The sequence below is a fragment of the Ambystoma mexicanum genome, chromosome 7p (assembly GCF_040938575.1).
Source record: "Ambystoma mexicanum isolate Mex_15411 chromosome 7p, UKY_AmexF1_1, whole genome shotgun sequence".
NCBI classification, from domain to species: domain Eukaryota; kingdom Metazoa; phylum Chordata; class Amphibia; order Caudata; family Ambystomatidae; genus Ambystoma; species Ambystoma mexicanum.
The window spans coordinates 622,235,619-622,249,146 of NC_090939.1; positions in this window are offsets into that span (position 1 = coordinate 622,235,619).

The following is a 13,528-nucleotide window of genomic DNA, read 5'->3' on the forward strand; positions in this document are numbered from 1 at the left end:
CTCTTCAACCAACTGCTGTGCCATTATTATGCAATTTTCATCAGGACAGAAAGTGCTAGAGTACACAACAAATGTGTATTGTGTCTACAGAATTAGGATAAAGGTGAGTGTGACATGTAAATTCAAAGAGGACGCCTAAATGCATCTATATTGGGAAAAGAAGGCCAGCTAATGGATGGCGTCCTACCTTCGAAGTAGTAGTCCAATGGATTCCTAGGAGGGACAAGATCCCTGTGTTAATGCATAGTCCCATCAATGGATGTGGCACAGACAAGCTGCATAAACAAAATACACAACTATAAAACACAGCCAGATCAGCAATACGAAGAATGCGGCTGCAGTTCCCATTTGTGATAACAGGCACCATGCCATCACCCTTAAAAAAACAGAGAAAAACATGTGAGTAACTGGATCTTAACAGGTTTCTCTGGCTCCTTGAGCCATGTTAGATATTTCAGATACTTATTCAGACATTTCCACAATATCGACTGAATTAAGCGACTGCCTCTTCTGAAAATCCCCTCATTCCACCAGCTCTACAACACTTCACCCCTTGTTCCCATCGATTATTCACAATTGACCCTTCCAAGTTCAACTGGACTCTTTGCGTAAAGCATAGATCCTTTTGCTTTTTACGTTCTATGCTTCAACACTCCTCGTTAATGGGTAGGCTGGAAGCTCTGACTGATCCCCCGTGGAACTGCTGTCGGACAATGAACAGAGTTAGGTGCACTAGCCACATTGTTTCCGCTAACTCTAGCTCATCAGGAATAAACTGTCTAGGCACCCCAAAAGTGTGGAGGATAAGAGAGCCATCATTTGCTTGTCTCTTTTTGTTTCTATTTTCGCCACAACCTTATGGACATCTTTATATGAACGATAATGGCATGTACCTATTACAATATATGTTTATCTGTTTCATGATGTATATCCACTGTGGATATTTTTCTGACTTTCTGTTATCTATTGAATATTTGGGCGTAGTTAAGGCCCTGAGGAAGGAGTATAACTCCGAAATGCATAGGCATACTATTATAACCACGCTCAGTCTTAGGAATTGCTTCCTGAAATAATAACTTTCTTTGAAATAAATTTGTGGAAATTTAACCATTTAAATATGATATTTAACTGCCAAAGAGTCTGTCGAATCATCAATAAACTGAATCAAACTTCTTTATAAACATGTTTTGAAAAGCACAAAGCTAATTTTGAGCCCGTGTGAGAGTACCAGACTTAGCTGGATAGGATTATCCAGCTTATTTTTTGAGACGTTTGTATTTTTGGGTCCAGGTGTCACAGGACATCACATGGCCTGGTTGCAACACTTACAAATATATTATACTCTATGAGGAATACAATAAAAAAAACTGTATGGTAGTGCCCACTTCTTCCCAACCTTTAAAGAAGTGGGTGCCATTGTCAGACATCAGGATCTCACAAATTCCCCACCATGGAAATACCTACCTCACCGAATATTTTTCAGCACACTTAGCATCACGGTGTATGTAGGGACCAGCCTGAAGCCATTGGGAAAATGGGCATAGCACCATAATGGGATATCAAAAATGATTACATCATTGTATCATATCTACAAAGTCTATATGGAGCTCCCAAAAAAGCCCCAAATGCTGGGGCATAACTCCTCTTACCGTCCTCATGGTGTTTCCAGGAATGAATTCTCTACAAACTATACAACTCCCTACAAATATACTCACCTGTTCCTGGAGGTATAAACCACTACTCCTGGAGCTCTTCTGCTTTTTGTCACTGAGCAGTGTGTGACAGGTAATGTAGTTGCTCTAGATCCACAAGAAGAAGCTCTGCAAGCATTAATACCTTTCCCGCAAGCTCCTGTCTTCACAGCAAATACATGGGTATGAGGGCACATCCCCTCTTCACCCAGAGCTCCTTGTCTTGTTTAATTGCTCTTTCCTGCATGCCTACTATCCAAAGAAAAGGGAACGCAGTGTACAGGGCTGGCAACTGTACCTGCTGGGATACAGTTTCCATTTTCTGAGAATCTGTGAATGGTAAATAAGCTGCCTCTTTCACCGATCTGTCGACGACATCATTTCCAAATAATGTTGGGTCAGTACGGATAGTATGCACAGCGCACTTAACTATTCCTACCTCTGTCGACAATGTTAACACTTAGATTAGTCTGGATAACAGCATAGCATGCTGGACAGGGTTCCTTCAGATCTCATAAACCCTCTCTTCTCCGCCATCTTGACAAGCCTGAATGTACCGTGGAGGTTACACATGCAGTCAGATTAAATAGTGACTGTCTTCCTCTTACTCATTTCTTGCACCTCTATGAGTGTGATGCTGAAAATGCATCGGAAGGACAGGGCCCTCCGTAACCTCCTCCTTTACTGCTTTTTATTATGTGTTCTGTTGTGTTTTCCACGCAGGAGTTCATGTGGGACTCCTGGCGGTGCAGCTCTCTCTTTTGGTTTAGTGTACAGACCCATGGGATACCCTTATGGCACCCATGGGTGGGGGTACAACCCTGTGCCCCTAGTGTATGTTTTTGGGCACCTGTGCGTGGCCCACTGAGCAGGGTATGGGCTGGTGGCAGCTCCATACTGAATTTGACAGGTGCCCTGAGTATCCTCCATTTTGGGATACCCAGGCCCTGCCATTGGAATCAGTTGATTCCTGATAGGGAACAAGATGGCCCCAGTGGCCTCTTGCTTTCTATTGCCTGTTACCTTGTTTTCTCAAAGTCCTGGGAGGCCCTGACTCTGTCCCTTCCCCCTGACCGGCAGTTGGATGGAAGTTCCATATATGGTGTTGTTGTGAAGTCCAGGCCAGACTGCCTGGAGCCTTCTCAGTGACTGTATGTTGTGGGTACACCCTGTAGGTGGGACCTGGGTGAATGGAGTGTGTGACGAATACGCATTCTGTGTTGTGGGTGTCTAGTATATGGTGTTTGACACAATGACTGAGACAGCCCTGCTTGAAACTGGTATGAATGCAGTGTGGAGTGTTGAATGGCTGGGTACTTGTCCCAATACACATAACTTGTTGTAAGTGTCTGGAGAGAAGTGAATGGCCTGAATGCACTATGCACCTGATTGGCTGCCTGCCTGCATGAATGCCCTTCTGACCGATTGGCTGCCTGAGTGTGACCCAGCAGAATGAATGGGAGATCAACTAGTATATCTGGCAGCCTCTCACTGCTAGAATTCGTGTTCAGAAGCTGAAGAGAAACTGGAGTTGAAACTGAAGCTTAACCTTGAAGCCCTGCTGGAAGAGAAGGATTGCTGTTGCTCTCCTTCACAATCTGAAAGCTGCTGTGTCTCCAGGAACTGACCCAGAGAGGACCTGGTAAGGCACCCTCTTCCCGAGCTACAAGGGGCCATTGTGCACCAGCTGATCTTTGCCAAAGCTCCCTGGTAGACACACCTATGACAGGCTTCCGACCGGACACGGGGACTGCCGCGGAATCCCAAAGAGAAGCGCCCGGACTGTTGTTCGCCACTGTCGACGACTGCCATCGCCGACTGGAGCCATCGTGCTCCCGTTTGCCTAAGAACTTCATTTGATCCAAGGACGCTCTCATCTACATCGTCGCCCGCTTTATCCCGCTGGAGAAGGCCCGACCGTCGATGCGCCGAGGAGCATCCGCCGGTGGGTTTCCCGCTACCTAAAGACCACAGAGATGGCGACAACTCGACGCCCTTGCTGGGCCACAGTTCTTCATCATCTCTTTGCGGTCCAGAACTATCTTCACTGAGGTGCCCTGCACGCCTCTTCCTTGTAGGACGCCAACGCCCCGTCGTCAACGAGCACCGCTAGGAACGAAACTGCCACTTTGCCACCGTAGTTCCCCCTGTTCTCGTCGGACATTCGACAACCTGTGACTCCTGCCTTAAAGGGAGGGCACTCAAGAAGGGCCGTCGATTCCCTGATGACGAACGCTACAATTCCAGGTACATTGAGGCTGTAGAACTATCGTAGAGGGAAATAAGACTCATACAACAATATATGGACTGGGCTTGTGATACATCTTTGCTTTACAGGTTGCCCAGGTGGGGGGATCTCCATGCAGAACTGAGTCTAGGTAACGGGGCCAGTATTCTGCCAATTGTTCAACCATCTTGCTTTCCTTCCTCTCTCTACTGCTGGTTTCCTCTTTATTTGATCTGTGTGACATTCTGACAATATAGTTGATGCACTTTATTAAGATCTGATAATATTTGCGGTACCATGTTAGAACTGTATATATTTACCTTTGTTGATTTTCTGAGCACAAAGTGAGTTATTGTGGTAGTGTACATAACCTTGAATATTAATTATATAAAGACTGTGTTTTAACTAATACAGTGTGTGGACATTCCTAAATGGGTGTGTTGCCACGTGAACTGCCTGTAATACTGTCGTATTTGGTTTGAAACGTATATACTTGGTCATGTCTATATTCTTTATCATCTCTGAAAAACTTACGACATTTTCTAAGCTTAATGTCATCTTGATAGTCATTCAATATTTCATACATTTTCTCAAAATTCTTCTTTTTGGTAGCCTCTGGATTTGACATTTTGGCAATCTCCTCCTTTAATGTATTAATCTGTTCTGTTACCCTTTTGTGTTCTCTTTCAGCATGGGTGATTAGGAGCTGTAACATATTCTTAGAACTATTGTTTTATAAGACTGAAGAAAGCGAAGCTGGGCAAAAGGGGGGGAGATATCACCCTCAAATTCAGGCAAATGGAAGCAAAATGTATATGTCTTTATCGTTGTACACAAATAGGTCTTAACACTGACCATGAAATGCATGTCTTTTTATGATTTCCAGATATAATGGTGAATGTATATCTTCTTAGTCTAATGGCTAAACTGGTGCACACTTATGCAATTACATGACTTTATTGCTCAATAAGAGAATCAGTGTATCTTCTGCCCTTTTATAGCTGATGAGATAAATATAACTTTATCATACTTTCGTGTTACGAGGAGCAAATCAGTTGTGCAACTCTTTAGTTTAAAGATTTAGTGATCAGCATATGCATAAGTCTCCCGATGATTCATTCATATAATGAGAAAATCAGAGAGTCCATCATTTTGTAATGGTTGAAGACTGATGGTACTAGTAACAATGGATAATAATGTAAGTGTGATTAATCGCATATCAATCATGATGCTTCATGCATTGTACTGCTCCAGCAGCACATACGGTGACCCTGCATTAAGGGCAAGTAATGAATTAATATAGATCAATAGATTAGTATGGTAATTTTTAATTAGGCAATGTTTGCTCACCAATTGTACCAACATAACTTAACGGGTCTAACAATTGTATATATATCCTATCACCATCTACTTCCACTATGCTAGAATATAGCTTGTTTGAACATAATGTATATTATACGCATGCGCACACACATAACACTAATTTGAGGACAAAGCGTGCATGCGCTCTTCTCCAACACTAACTTAACACACTGAACATGCACTTTAGATTAGCATTGACCGCAACACACATGCACGGTTATGCCGAATTGGACTTCGTGTGAACAGATGTTCATTTACTATATAAGATGCCGCGATCAGCGCTTGCGTCTCTTACACTCTTGCGAACAACGTGACAGGGATTAGACCCGGATATATTGTAAGTTTATATCTTTTAGAGTTATCTATTACAGGATTGTCAAGACGTATGGGATATAGATTGACTGGGTATTTTTATATATATGGCAGGAAATTCACAATTGTCAGAGAACAACTGGCTCATAAGAGTATTGGACTCAGAACGCCTATCTCACTCAAGAGCTTGAGCAATTTATTCTTCAATTGGTGAGCATACATGCATTTGGTCACATTGTAACAAGAATGCAATAATCATTTGCAGACTAATAGTGACTCTTTCTATTATATCTCTTCCTGTTTATACAGACAATTATTAAGTGAATCAATCCATTTGGATTAATTACATTAGGAAGTAATCCTGAAAGAATTCTGTGTCTGGACTCTTTCTACAATGTCAAACATATGATAGGTGAGACGTTATTCCCTTAACAGAGGGAGTTTAATAATAACTTAAACCAGCATACAGTATGAATAATAAACCTGTCAGAACATTCCCATTTTATGCAATAACAGTACTAAGACACAAAACATCTCTAATTACACACTCTTACCTCACAGTTACCAATTTGCTATTATACTTATAAGATATGGACATACAGGGCACAACATATTGGTGTCACTGGGAGGTGCTGTCCGCACATGAACAATGCATGACACGTTTGCTAATTAGCAACATTACCCAATCACTCAATATTAGTACTTGTCAAAGTAATATATTTTCCTTCTGTTTTCTCTTGTTCCTTCACCGTAACAAACTTATTGGTTTCTACAAATTGGGTATGTGAACCTCATATTTTTATATAGACAAATAATTGTTATATGCAATGTTTAAAGTTTTGTCTCTTTATGAATCACTATTTTTCATATATATTTTTTTCGCAATCTTTATACTTTTTTATTTCATTGTAACGTGCTGAGAACAACTTGGTTTACAACAATTTCATGTTTTGATATTATCAGCCATGAGAACGACGCTTATGTCGAAACACGTGTCGGCTGATTCAGTGTGATATTAAACACTAAAAACTCATGGACTATTGTTGAAATTCTACAAAAAATTATACATGTATTCAATTCAATAGCATCAAATTATATTATTATTTAGGAGGAGCGCGATTTGCAGGTCATCACCCAACTATAAGACTGGAGCATTGCTGATCGCAGCCTTGAGTTCCTGAAAGCAGGTTACCATCTTGTCTAACCATTCAATCAGCCCTTTCACCTTCTGGTCTCCATTAAGTCTCTGCAGCAAGGGCCTTGTATAGCTAGAGTAGTCAAAGATCTATGAACTACAATAGTTGCAGAGTCCCAAAAACTGCTGTATCTGTTTCACTGTCACTGGCTGGGGCATATTTTGAACTGCATAGGTTCTCTCAGGAATTACCTTTCTTCCTGTGGGCAATATCACTTGCCCCAAATATACCAGCTCGGCCTGGCAGTATTGCAATTTTTCTTTGTCCACTTTGTGCCCCTTCTCTCCAAGCAGGGTGAGGAGTGTTATTGCATCTCCTTACAGACTACTAAATCATCGACATAATGGATTATGGTACTGGACATGTATACATTCCCCAAATCCATTTGAACCCCCCTATTGAAAACACTTAGAGATTCACAGTACACTTGAGGCAACCTTGTGTGCTGAAATCCTTGCCCACAATATGTAAACACAGTAAGGTACTGGGAATCAGGCCTTAAGGGGACTGAGAAAAATATATATTTTTTAAATCGATCACTGTGAAGTGGGTTGAACCAGCGGGGATGTTACAGAGAATGGTAGCAGGATTTGGTACCACTAGAAACTCAGCCTCAACTATTTGTTTATTTATGTTTTACATTTGTAAAGCGCTGTTGCAAACCAGTTACATTTCAGAAAAAGAATACTTTGCACATCCTAGTCATAAGCATTTTCTGAGGACAGATACAAGGTAAGTCAATGGTTTAAGGCATGCTTCAGTGAAGAGCCACGTTTTTAGAGCTTTTCTGGGATCTGTTTGATTTTTTTTGCCTGTGGCCAATTTGACTGTTTTTCTTTTTTTGGGGCCATTATGAGCCCTGCGGCCCCATCCCAAAGTCCCCTATATGACGTATTAACCCAAACCCACCCCCACATATACTTGTGGTCAGAATGGGCTAAAAACAAATTGGCCAAATCGGCCGTGAGCAAATCTCTGCGCGCACATTTTGTAATACCCTTTTCTGAAAGCTAAGTGGGATTCTTCCTTCTTTTAGTGTGGTTGGCAAGGAGTTTCAGTGGGTAGCTGCAACAGATGGGATCACAATGATACTATGTTATTCAGCGGGTGCAAATCCTGAACCACCCTCCAACTGGATCCCTTCACTTTTTTCACAGGGTACATGGGCGTATCACATGGGTACATGGAAGGTTGTGTTATGCCTTGCTTCAAAAACACCATAATGGTCTCAAAAATCCATTCATCAGCCGCTCTAGACATATGGCATTGATTCACATATGCCAATATCGCACCAGGTTTCAATTCTATCTGCACTGCTCCAACACTCTTTAACAGACCCACATCAAGAGGATTTCTGGTCCACAAGTGGTCTGGCACCTTCTCCAAATCCTCCTTCCAATATGGCGATGTATTTTTAATGATGAACATGGTCTGTGGTACTTCCCTTTGCTGTACCACTATCTGGCAAGGCACCCCAATCTCGAAAATCATCTCCCCTGTGTCTTTCAAATCCTTGAACAATTGCTTGTCAGTACATCCCTTAGTGATAAGGTTGGATCGATACACAGGACTGTGCACCACTTTCCGCCTTCTTCATCGGTGCCTGAGAGAACCACCCTGTCCTTCTTGATAGCTACTGCTTGTAGAAGAATCATAACAATGGTGCCTGGCATCACCTCCTGCAACTCAGCAGGCGGAAATAAAAATTTAATCAGTATCCACCATGTCCGACGTCTGATCCCAGGGACCCAAACTAACACAACCATTACTCCACAAATGAACAAAACTAAATGTACAGGCACCCCCCTTGTTGCAATGTCATTATAGCATGCATGCAAAAATGCTGCTTCTCTCACCGGATACAAACGTGGAGTTGAGCATACTATACCTTCCTCCGTGAATGTGATCGTCATGTTCAGATTGCTTAGGAGGTCTCTGCCAAAGAGATACAGGGGGGGTATCTGTGCAATACAGCAAGGGAGCAGTACATGTTGTGTACCTACCTTAATACATAGATCCTTGGTGTAAGGAACCAACAGGATAGTGTGAGGGGTCAATAATGCGAGACGGACATCTCTGTCTAGTTTTCTCAAGGTTTGACATTTTATTTTAAATAAAAATGGAAAATAAACCCCGACTAAACCTACTCGGCCAGTCTAGGAACTAACGGAATAACTCCTGCATTCACAAAAATAACCCTCACACTAAACCGAAACATGCAAAGTAACATATAAACAACATAAAGAAAAGTTTACCAAATAACCAGTTTATTGGATGACTTCTACTTGTCCTGGGCAGATCTTGTTCACCCAAAAATGTCCCAAAGTCAATGTTCTCCAAGCAAAAGAAAATCTTAAATAAAGTCTTAAAACGTTCCAAAGAAATAAAAGTTCACACAAACAAAAATCCACTGCTTCTTCGCTTGATGAAAATATCCCCTTTTCAAGTTCCACAAAAAAAAACAACAGCACCAATGGTATTCCTGGATAACCTCCTTTGAGGAAAGAATGGGTAATGTTTAAGACAAAAGTAACATTTCTGCTCGGCAACAACTCTTTTTCTTCTTGCAAGTTCTGCAGAGTCTTTGAATACAATTTTTCATGTGACTACTTCTTAGAGTTTGCTCTCTCTCTAGCAATTCCCTTCTAACAATAATTCTGTGAGAGCAGGCTTCCTTTGCTCCACAGTTTGCACCTGCTTCTGCTACTTCCAAATAATAATGTTCTGACAAAAGTATCGACCACCACGCTTCTGCTGCTGCTACTTAGTATTTTAGGCAACTTCAACAAGACTATTTGCCCTCTACAGGTTGACAAGGCACTCTTCTCTCTTGTATGGTAGGAAAGGGCAGCCTCTTTGCCTTTCCTTACTGTCTTGCAGCTACCACAAAATCTGCCTTTAGCTTCCAGACTGGTTTCTTCTTAACTTGAACAGTCTCAGCTCTACAGATTAGAATTAGTTCTTCTAACAGGTACCCAGCTCCCTTCCCCACCTTCATATACACCTTCTTGTCTCCAGTAGTTAACCGCAGCTGTATTGCCACTCTTCCAGCCTTGGATAACCTTGCCACCCTTGTATCAGAGGACTCTGGCTTTACAGCAGCTTCAACAACCTTAAAACAGTGGTGTACAGTTCTTAATTGAGCTGGTTGCACTTTAACCAGGTTTGGTCTACTGGCTTGGGTAATACTTATTCTTTGTTCGACTACAGCAACTTCTACAACTGATACATAATTGTTAAGTATATTACTAAGGAGTACATTTATCTATAGAAACTAATTTAGGTACAGGCGATTTCGTTTGAATGATACTACTATTTTAAAGATGTGTGTTCCCTCTTTTCGGTCAGCGTTATACTTCCAAAAAACTTGGGATACACAGTTTCATGCATGCAGCCTCTTTTGATGTTAGAAGGGCTTCTAACATTATGGGAAAGTCAACTTCTACTTCATAAGGTTTACTGCCAACGTTCTCCTCTTTAATAGGAGACACGAGACTGTTCAACAACAGTTCCCAACTAACAATGGGAATGGAGAAGCTTTTGCTTCACGCGGGTACTTAAGCTTTGGTGATATAAGCATGTGATACAATTCCCTTCTTAGAACGACTACCCACTTCTGCTAAAAACTTTTTTAATGTGCACACAAATATAATTTAAGCTTGCTACAGTTACCGGCAAGGAGCTCCTGATGTTTTGGAGTACAGAGATTACTTCACCGACTCCACAATCACAGTGACTGTGGGCTACTGCTGCTTCCCGACTTAATTGTTTCTGCTCCTACTGCTACAAGCACTCTTGGGACCCACCCTCCCTCTGTAACACGGGTGTCTCCTATCTGGCATCATTAATGGAGTGTCTTCCCTTCTCAATCTTCCCTCTGGTTTCTTCTGAACACAGGCCTTTGGGTGGATGCTCGAATTCAGCTCTACATTCACAGCAATTAGGCGCACCTGGAAAGACTGCCTGTTTCTTCCAGTCTCTTCCACTGCTGCGACAGCCAAACAGGGTTTCTGAGCACAGGACCAATGCAGAGCCTGCAGGCGAAATCTGCTCTTCCTCAGCTCCAGCGTCCTTTCTGTGGCTAGTGAACTGCTAGCCTCATGCTCTGCTTATTCTGCTACTGCCGACCTTCTAGCTCCTGCTCCTTCTTCCTGCAACCTTTTATACCCCAAAGGTGGGTTAACTGGCTTCAGTTACAGGCCCTTAGTACTCATTTCTTGACTTTGCCAAAGGCTATCAGGCCTGCCTGCCTGGCCTTGACTCCTAAATGCCTCATCAAGCATCTTGTTCATCACAGTTCCTGAGGGATTCTGGGACAGGTATTCCATTTTAGAGAAGTTTGTTTTTTCCACTTCTTTAAAATGGCAAAAGACCATCAAAAGGGCAGGTTTATGGGGAAAGTTAATATGGGGCTCCTCCCAATTTTCCTGATCTGACCCCCCCATATGATCCTCCCACAATACATCACATCCAGGATCAGGATCAGAGAGCGCCTGCCTTCCGCTGGCCACATGAGAAGGGTCCCAGACCAGGTTCCTGGGGGGAATCCAGTCGGATTCTTCACAATAGCCCCAGAGAATTCCTGTGTGTCCATGTTTTGTTTCTTGACAAGTGGAACTTGCCTTCCTTGATGCAAGATTGCATAACCCCTGTATCAACCATATATGAAAACACTCACTCACTTACTTTTACACCTATCCATGGTTCCTCTTCCAGATTGGCAGTAACAGACAGGACTGGGCACATGAGAGATCCCTGTGGGCTGTCCTAATCCGGATACATGTAAACACCAGGGAGCGGGAAAGGAATCCCACCAAAAACACTTGCTCCAGTGTAGTGAGTGACCATTCCTTGGGGTAAAAGATTTTTCTCCCTTGCTTTTGCCAGTGCCTGCGGCGGCAGTCAGTGGAAACATGTAGCAGCCTCAAATGCTGGATTCTGTCCAACCCATTCCTGCTGTGATTGCACAGAACCTGGGGCATATGGCATGGTCGGGGGTTGCATTTGATGGGCACCTAAGTTAATATACTGTGGAACTACTCCGCCATTCTCCTGCCACATGTCCCATTCTTCCACACAACAAACACTGGATCCTGTACAATCCTCCATAGTTACCTCCCATCAGACCATTGTACCAGGGCCTCATTCCTCTGAACCAACCAAATGACCCAGCTCCTTGCGGAAATCCTCCCCTTGCTCTTGGAGAAACCTCTCATTTGCTGTTGATCAGGAGCATGCCCATCCATCCAACTCTGTGCCATACTTGGTTCAATATGCTCCTGTTGTCCCAATTGTCCCTCTGTGGAGCTGGTAATCACTGGTCCTTCTAAACAGATCATTGCTATTTTTCTCTGAATGAGCTTGGCCTCTGCCTTTTGTGCCTGTTCAGTACTCTCCTTTTCCTTTTCCTGTCTCCTCTTACAGGAATGCACAAGATGCGCTGGAATTTTCATCCAACCCTTGGTCTCCATTCCCACTAACTTATCTAAATAATGTTGAACTTCTTCAGGAAGTCCCTTTTTTACCATATGATAGGAAATAGCCACATTCTTATCCCACGCTTCTCCCATCTCTGCTTTGCAGATCTCCAGAATTAACTGGATATGTGCAGCAGGATCATCATCCAATTGTATCATTTTGGTCTGAATCTAATTTATATCTGGTGTATCTGGATACATAACTCACAGGGCTCCCCATACAAGCACCCTTTAATTATTCAAATGTGCTCCATTATGGGTGTTCGTAACTAACTCCTGACACCCTGATCACCTCCAAAGTTCATCAGACCGCTACCCCATTAGAGCCATGAATAAGCTATGACCCCTATGACCAGCATGACACTGGCAGTCTGTTTTTCCAGTACATAAATCCACTTCCCTGCCCCTGATGTGAGCGAAGGGAGTGTCTTTATCAATGTTCTCTGGTCCCTGTGCAACCACGGGACATAATATGCCTTCCCTCGTCCCTTCTGGAGCATGGGAAAAATTGAGTTATGCTCACTTTCCTGCCTTTCCCTTGCTTCCTACTATGGTGATACAAACACCACAGTGTGTCCTAAGGCCCCATGTTATGATTTATGCAGGCACTGCTGCTGGAGGGAGAAGTGGGGCTACTTCACCCTGTTATCCCTGTTCAACATTCAATTCCCATTCATCCACCTCATTCTCTGCCCCTGCTATCACATCCCCTGGATTTTCTATGGGCACAAAAGAATACTCAGCACTACCATAGTACGGTGGTTCCCGCTCTTCTTGCTCAAGTCCTGTACCCATAGCAACACTTTCCTCTTGAAGGTCCACATTGCCCTCCTTAATAGCTGACCTATCAAGCCTAACAAGGACTTGTCCATGCCTCCACCTTCCTTCTTCTACATCCTTTACCTGCCTGTTTTTTTCTTCTTGCTCTTCACTTCTCTGCTGCCGCAACAGCCCTATATTTTCTGCAGCTGGTATCAATGCTTCTGCCGAATTTCTCTGCTCTTGGTTTTTCCACAGTCCTTTGCAACCTATCCTCTATTCTGGCAGTTGGAGGTACAGTTCTTCCTTCATCACCCATTCTCAACCCTTCACCTAACCTTTTGATTGACAGTCTCACTCTCTCTCGCTCCTACACACTTAATCTCTCTGCTAACCTAGCATTTGGGGTCGCTATTCTCTGCTCACTTCCCGTTCTCAATCTCTCTGTGGTCTTCACCATCGAAGGAGTTATCGTTCCACTTTCCTCAGTGTCCCATATTACAG